This window comes from Acomys minous (genome assembly GCF_964271855.1).
Source record: "Acomys minous genome assembly, chromosome: 11".
Classification (NCBI taxonomy): domain Eukaryota; kingdom Metazoa; phylum Chordata; class Mammalia; order Rodentia; family Muridae; genus Acomys; species Acomys minous.
In genome coordinates, this window is record NC_140492.1 from 76,211,170 (window position 1) to 76,219,496 (window position 8,327).

The following is an 8,327-nucleotide window of genomic DNA, read 5'->3' on the forward strand; positions in this document are numbered from 1 at the left end:
GTACATTTGATTCATTATGTCTATTAGTTTCATTATTTCTCCATTTAGTTTCTGTCTCAAGGATTTGTTCATTGTTGAGAATGAGGTGTTGAAGTCTCCAACTATTAATGTGTGTGGTTCAATTTAAACTTTAGTAATGTTCCTCCTATGTGGTTGCTGTCTGTGTCACAGGTGGGCCAGGGAGGTCTATAGAAGGAAAAGAGGGCTCCAAGTCAAAGGCTCATTGCTAGGACTCCCCAGAGGCCTCTTCAAGATGGCAGACAATGGGTGTTGGAGCTTACACCCATATCAGCTCTGATGGGTTTGCTGTCTGTGTTCCAGTCAAACAGGAGAGGAGCTGGCAAAGAAAGCTTCAAGCCAAAACTGCTTTGGTGCCCCTCAAGCCTCCTTGGTAAGGTGGGCAATGTGGGTTGTGGCCAGAGCCGTACTCAACTCTGCTGGTTCTCTGTCTGTGACTCAGATATGCCAGGCCAGTGAGGAGTAGATGAAGAAAGATCCAACCCCAAAGTTTATCCTGTGTTCCAAGGGCCTCCTCTGCTGTTACACAATTCCATCTGTAATCCATGGTTGTCTGATAAGATATAAAGAATTATGTCAGTTTTCTTGTATCTGTTGAGGCTTGCTTTGTGACCAAGTATATAGTCTATTTGAAGAAAGTTCCATTAGGTGGTAAGAAGAAGGTATATTATTTTGTGTTTGAGTGAAATGTTCTGTAGATATCTTCTAGGTCCATTTGATCCATATCATCTGTTACTTTCATTATTTCTCTGTTTAGTTTCTTCGTGGATCACTTGTCCTTTGTTGAAAGTGGAGTATTGAAGACTCCTACTATTAATGTGTGGGGATCAATGTGTGATATAAGCTTTAGTAATGTTTCTTTTACAAATGTGGGTGCCCTTGCATTTGGGGAGTAGATGTTCAGAATTGAGATATTATCTAAATGGTTTTTTCTTTTTATGTTTATGGAGCTCCCTCCATCTCTTTTGATTAATTTTGCTTGGAAGTCTATTTAATTAGATATTAGACTAGCTACTTCAGTTTGCTTCTTGGGTTTGTTGTCTTGGAAATTTTTTTCCAGAACTTTTCTCTGAGGTAACCTCTACCTTCAATGCTGAAGTATATTTCGTTTGTGGAACAAAATGATTGATCTTGTTTTTACATCCATTGTGCTAGCCTGTGTCTTTTTATTGGGGAATTGATTCCATTGATGTTGAGAGACATTAATGATCAATGATTGTTAACTCCTTTTATTTTGATGTTGGTGATGATAGTGTGTGTGTCTATTTTATTGCTTTTGCAGTGTAGAATTATTGATTTCCTGTGATTTTGGGGTGTAGTTAACCTCCTTGGGTTAGACTTTCCTTCTAGTATCTTCTATAGGGCTGGATTTGTGGAATAGATAGTCTTTAAATGTAGTTTTGTCATGGAATGGACTATCTTGCTTTCTCCTTCTATGGTGATTGAAGATTTTGCTGGGTTTAGTAGTATGGACTGGCATCTGTGGTCTTTTAGAGACTTTGAGACATCTCCTCAAGCCCTAGAGATTTTTCTGAGAAGTCATGTATAGTTCTGATAGTTCTTCTGCCTTCAGATGTTACTTGGCCCTTTTTCTTTGTAAACTTTACTATTCCTTCTTTGTTCTGTACATTTAGTGTTTTGATTATTATATAACAGGGGATTTTCTTTTCTGCTCCCATCTATTTGGTGTTCTGTAAGCTTTTTGTATATTTACAGACATCTCTTTCTTTGGGTTGGACAGGGTGTTCTTCAGTGATTATGTTGAAAATATTTTTTGACTTCTGGTCTGGGAATCTGCTCCTTCTTCTATTCCCATTATTCTTAGGTTTGGTCTTTCCATAGTGTTCCAGATTTCTTGGACGTTTTGTATCAGAAACTTTTTAGATTTAACATTTTCTTTGACCAATAAATTGATTTCTTCTATTGTATATTCTACACATGAGATTCTCTCTTCTATCTCTTGTATTACCTTGGTGATGCTTGAGTATCTAGTTTCTGTTCTCTTATCTAGGTTTTCCATTTTCAAGATTTCCTCAATTTATATTTTCTTTATTGCTTGTATTTCTATTTCATGACTTGAACAGTTTTATTCATTTTCTTCACCTGTATGATTGTATTTCTCTGTCTTTGTTTATGTGATTTATTCATTTACTCTTTAAAGGTCTTTAATCATATTTATAAGATTGAGTTTAAGGCAATTTTCTTGTGTTCAGATGTGGTAGGATACCCAAGTCTTGTTGAAGTAGAATAAATGGGCTCTGGTTGTGCCATATTTTCCTTGCTTTTCTTGATGTTATTTTATTGGATTGGGTTTTTAATTTTATTATTTTTCTCTTGGTTTCTGTTTCCTCTCAGTCTTCTGGCCTACACTGCCTGGGTTCTGGTGACCAACATGTCTTCAGGTACAGTAAGGTGTGTCCACTGGGTTTTTGTGGTCTGTGTGGCTTCTAGGTTTGGGGGTACTAAAGATGCCTCTAGGGTCTCTATTAGTAGTGTAGCTTTGGGGCCCTGGTACTGGCAGACATTTGGGAAGCAATCAGAGTTGTAGGATAGGAAATGGAGTACAGGGTGTGAGTTGCAGTTTAACAATGTTGATTATGATTTCAGGGGATTGGTGGCCAAAGGCTTAGGGTGGAGACTTACATGCTGTCCCAGAAAGCCTATGAGAAGACAAGCAGAGTGTGGGGTAGAAAATGAAGAACAAGGGTATGCAGTGAACTTTACTGCTGTTAGATCACAGGTTACTTTTTATGAAAAGCAAATATACTCAATTTAGTTAGATTATTATTAAAAATTTGTCTGGTGAAATCCTTTTTAATATATACTTCTACTTACTCAACAGATATCAATGCGTTTGCTGAGTGTATACTCTGAGGTGTGCAGAGAGCCTTGTGGAAGGTGTCTAACGAAGTTTGGCTTTGTGAAATGGATGTGAAAGCATATGACAGTGGAATCCTCAGGTCAGACTAGAATCAACACTATAATGTCCTGGTTTCATTCTGGAACAAGAACACAATTTAAGAACTCCTTCAAATGTGATGGCTAGCATACCATAGAGGAAAACTAGACTGACTTGTTGGGGAAAGAAAAATCCAGAATCCCGTACCTGTGATCAAAGCCACTGAGGAGGGAATCAGTCTCAGATCACAGAAAGTTTGAGTGTGAAAGCCAGGATCAAGTTAACTGCACGCTCAGGTATTCAGGATCCCTCTCTTTGCACTTGGATGCTAATGACAAGCATGGAGAAGAATTTAAGGGCCTTTTAAAGTCACCATTGGCTTCTGTTTAAATATTACACAAGTTTTCATCAGAGTTGAAAGTGTCTCTTGGAAGCCACTGCCCGTGTTATCCATCTCAACTTATCTCTAATATTTGTTTGATTTTGTTAGACAAGTGTTAGAGCAATGGTGCCCAGTATTCTCTATGAGGACATCAGTATGGTGAGGGTGAGTTTTGTGTAGGAGGGAGTGAGGAGAAGGAGATCTCTTTCTCTCACTAACATATTTGTACTGTTTATCCCATGGTTTGGCTGATACTCCTTCTTAAGACTTGGAACAGTGTGTTTCAATTCTTTAACTGCACATTTCAATGGCACTAACAACTTCAATTACATCCTTCCAGATGATGACACTGCCTCATGAAACGCTGCTGAAGTTTTCCTGTGTTGGACATTCAAAAGTTTTCCTTTTGGTGATGTAATAATGATGAAGTATTGCTGCAATCTACAGAGAAGAAAGAGAATTCTTGGAGGGCTTGGATGAAGTTATCTCAGAAACAGTCCCCTGGTTGGAGTAAAGACATTCAGCTTCAGCAATTGCATGTATTGCCTTTCAGACTTCCATAGTCTGGCTTTCTTCCTGTCATCAGTGATATCTTCAATTGCTTACCAACTGAGATGCATAATTCAGTGTCAAATGAAGGAGATGTATGATGAAGACAACTGTCTTTGGGTATATGTCTGAGAAGGGAAAACATGGCTAAATTAATGTCTCAATTATTTATATTAAATCTTTACATCATAAAGAGTAAAGTAGGTATGAGATAGATGAACGGTGATACATGAGTGAAATGCAGGATGTTTATAGTGTTGTGTTTTTACAGAAAATTAAGGTGCCATGAATCATTCATGGCCCTCTGAAAATGTCATATATAATATAGTTCTAATTCTTGGTGGAAATTATCCTGACTAAAAAATATGAGAAGATTACTTAATGGAATTTACTCAAAATTAGAAGGTACTTGATGGTACAGAAAAGTGGTGAAGAGATCAGTGTTTTCTCAGATCTTTAGTTTTGCTAAATATGGAAATAGTCATTCTATCTCAGGTGCAGAAATTGTAGTGTTTCCATATTAACAGCAAAGTAACTTCCTCAGAAAGCATTTCAGGTAGACATGCCTCATCTGGTCCATACGCTCACCTGCGATTTCTGAGTGCCTCAAGACTCCAGGCTGAGAGGGATGAAGTGCAGAGTGGCTCCATGATATAGGATTTCTGATCTAGCTGAGGGACCAGGAGAAGATCCTCTCCACAGCAGAGTGTTACAGCTCCCTGATCAATATGCAAGATAGAAAGACCCTCTCTGCAATACAGCATAGCATCACAGTTCTTTTATGTGGGCTGGCTAGGTGATAGCAGGAGCTTGGGGCTACAAGACTGAACCAGGCAGTGACCAGAGCCAGACCTGACTCAAGTGAGTAGTACAGCTGCTTGGAGGAACAGCCAGCAACTGCTGCTGCAGATGAGCACTCCTTTGAGTGGACTAGAAGATGATAGAAGTGACTCATGTTGACAAACAGAAAAAGTTAGCTGCCTTGTAGGCAACTGGCTGCAGTAGTCTAGATGAGAGCCTGACCAACAGGGAAGTCTGAGTGTCCAGCAATGAATTCTTCATGGAGAGGAGGATCCTTTCTTTCCCAGGTGGCACAACACCATATAAACAGCCAGTCTCAGATGGCATTCAGTCTTCAGTGATAGATGGTGTGTGTTTATTCCACATAAACAGGGACTTTATAAATCTTGGGCAGTACAAATAGCCTTTTGGGGGTGAATATTTCTCATTGGTTCATGCCCGTGATGCTCTATTTACACCAGGTGTTGGCTGGGTGCAATGAATGCCAGTGATCACCTGGTTGGGGGTCAGGTTTACGTGCCTTGTTGCAGGCATGGAAACAGCCAGAAAGCTGTCACACTCCAGATGGTCTCAGGATGAGATTTTATATCTCAAGTTTGAGATTTTTCAGGATTTGAACATACTCTACCTCACCAATTCCATGCCAATTCTTCTGGTGGCATGGCCATACTCTCTACAGGTTCCTGCAGCCCTAACCATGTAGTGCATACGTGCAGATTTCTTGAAAGAAAAGAGTAATGCAAGGAGATCAAGACAACAGTCCCACTGAAAAACAATAACAGGATCGTCAGTAAATATGTATAAGCATCCTTAAAGTCTGAATGTTTCCCTGGAAAAAATATAGCATAACAGCTCGTGTGGAGAAATGTAGCTACAAAAGTGGGCATGAAGCATGTGTGTAGAACCTTTCTGTCAGTACACCTCTCCCTTGCTTTCATAACTCAATTGTCTTCATAACCCATAATCCAAATTTCGTTTTAGAGGTTGAAAGATATTTCTTGAATGAAATATTCACTAACATTCATGAAATAGATATCAGATTTCATGATACTAATTTATTATCCATACACATCTATTGCTCTCAATATGTATATATGAGCATACATAATATAAAAACTCATATATAAAGGAAAATACATATATGTGTGTATACATATTATTTCTTTGTTGCTTACCTACAAAAATCAAAGTATCATATTGAAAAAAGGAAAAGGTGAACTCACGTTTCTCTATGATTCACAAGAAAAGATTTGTCTACTATTCCATTTCCCTTTAAAGCTTTCATTACCACTGTATGTGTGTGGTGTGTAAGTGTGTGAGTGAGATAGACAGCCACAGCAAAACAGAAATACAGAGAGAGAGAGAGAGAGAGAGAGAGATGTACAGGACACATCACATGAGCACCCCTGTCCTCACCAGCTCTGTGCCTCCTTGTCTTTTGCAGTACAAGAACGCAGACAGGTGTTGTGATCCACACATTGTTTGTGGTGTTCTGAATGCCACAGGCCACAGAAGTCCAAGAAATGAGAATTTTGCTACCCATGTAGAATGGAAAGTTTTAGAAGGTTAAGAACATGGGTCATTCAATGCATAAGGTCTAAGTTTAGAATGGATTTAAGTTTTACTTGTTCATTCTTTAGAAAGGAAAAACTCATAAAAAGAACAAAATATCTGTTAATCTATTTTGACAGGTAAAGTATGAAGGATCCTTCTGTTACTTTTTGATTTGTATATTTACAATAATCTGTACTGAAGATTTTTAAACATATATTCAGAAGCCACAGTTGAACTAGAGACAGGTAAATGTTGGGTTTATTTGAGAGTTTATAACTTTCTTTCTTTCTTTCTTTCTTTCTTTCTTTCTTTTTTCTTTCTTTCTTTCTTGTATTTTCTTTGCCACATCAAGCTTCTTGCTTATTTTTTACTTTTTTATTTAATTGATTTATTCAGATTACATCTCAATTATTATCCCCTCACTTGTATTCTTCCCTTCCTCCCTCCCTCCCTCTTTCACCTTATTCCCCTCCCCTAGGTCTGTGACAGACAGGGACCTCCTCCCCTGCCATATGATCACAGCCTATGAAATCTCATCCCGGGAGTTTGTTTATCTTTTCTCTGAGTAACACCAAGCCTCCCCACCAAGGGGAAGTGGTCAAATATGGAGCACCAGAGTTCATGTCAGAGTCAGTCCCCGCTCTCCAAATAACTGTGGATAATGTCCTGTTCATTGGTTAGATCTGAATAGGGATGCAATGCTTACTGTATGTATTGTCTTTATTTGGTGCAGTAGTTTGAGCAGACCCCCCTGGGTCCAGATCAGCCCATCATGATGTCCTTCCTGTAGGTTTCTAGGGTCCTCTGGATCCTTCTATTTCCCCTTTCTCCCATATTTCTTTCACCTAGAGTCCCAATAGGAAGTCCCCACATCTCTCTCAATCTCCTGCTAAGTGAAGACTTTCATGGGATATTCCTTTTGGGCTAGTGTCCAATTATAAGTGAGTATATACCATGTGAGTCTTTCTGCTTCTGGGTTAACTCACTCAGTATGATCATTTCTACTTCCATCTATTTGCGCACAATTTTCAGGATTTCAGTATTCCATTGTGTAAATGTACCACAGTTTCTTTATCCATTCTTCGACTGAGGGACATTTAGGTTGTTTCCAGGTTCTGGCTATTATGAATAAGGTTGCTATGAACATGGTTGAGCATATGTCCTTGTTGTGTGCTGGTGCATCTTTTGTGTATATTCCAAGGAGTGGGTCTTGAGGAAGCCCTATTCCCAGTTTTCTGAGATAGCACCAGATAGATTTCCAAAGTGGTTGTACAAGTTTGCATTCCCACCAGCAAGGAAGGAGTGTTCCTCTTTCTCCACATCCCTCACCAGCATGTGCTCTCATTTGAGTTTTTTGTTTGTTTGTTTGTTTTGTTTTTGTTTTTGTTTTTTCGAGGCAGGGTTTCTCTGTGTAGCCTTGGCCATCCTGGACTCACTTTATAGACCAGGCTAGCCTCGAACTCACAGCGATCCGCCTGCCTCTGCCTCCCGAGTGCTGAGATTAAAGGCGTGCGCCACCACGCCCAGCTTCATTTGAGTTTTTGACCTTAGCCATTCTGATGTATGTAAGTTGGGATCGCAGAGTCATTTTGATTTGCATTTCCCTGACAACTAAGGATGTTGAGCATCTCTTTAAGTGTTTCTCAGCCATTTGATATTCCTCTGTTGAGAATTCTCTGTTTAATTCTGAACCCAAGAGTTTATGTTTTCAAGAGAAGGAGATACAGTTTTGAATGTCTCATTCAATGTCTTATTTTAAAACTGGGAACTACATCAGTCTAGGGACCATGAGAGAAAGTACTTTTGATGTAGATTCGAAGCCTGAACAAAGAGAAAGAAAGAAGAAGAATGGTTGCTCCATGGAGCACAATCTTGAAAGGATACATGGGCACCTATGTGTTTGTTTAACTAAGCTTCATTTGCAAGTTTTAGATCTGTGAGTTTAGATCTAATAACATGTCTTTTGCGAACATGAGTGCCCTTGTGCCCTATGTGTGCAAATGTTTAGAATTATTATACTCTCTTGATGCATTCTTCTTCTAATTAGTATGAACTAGCCTTCTCTTTCTCTTCTAAGAAATTTTGGTTTAAAATTCATTTGTCAACTATTAGAACACTATGCCT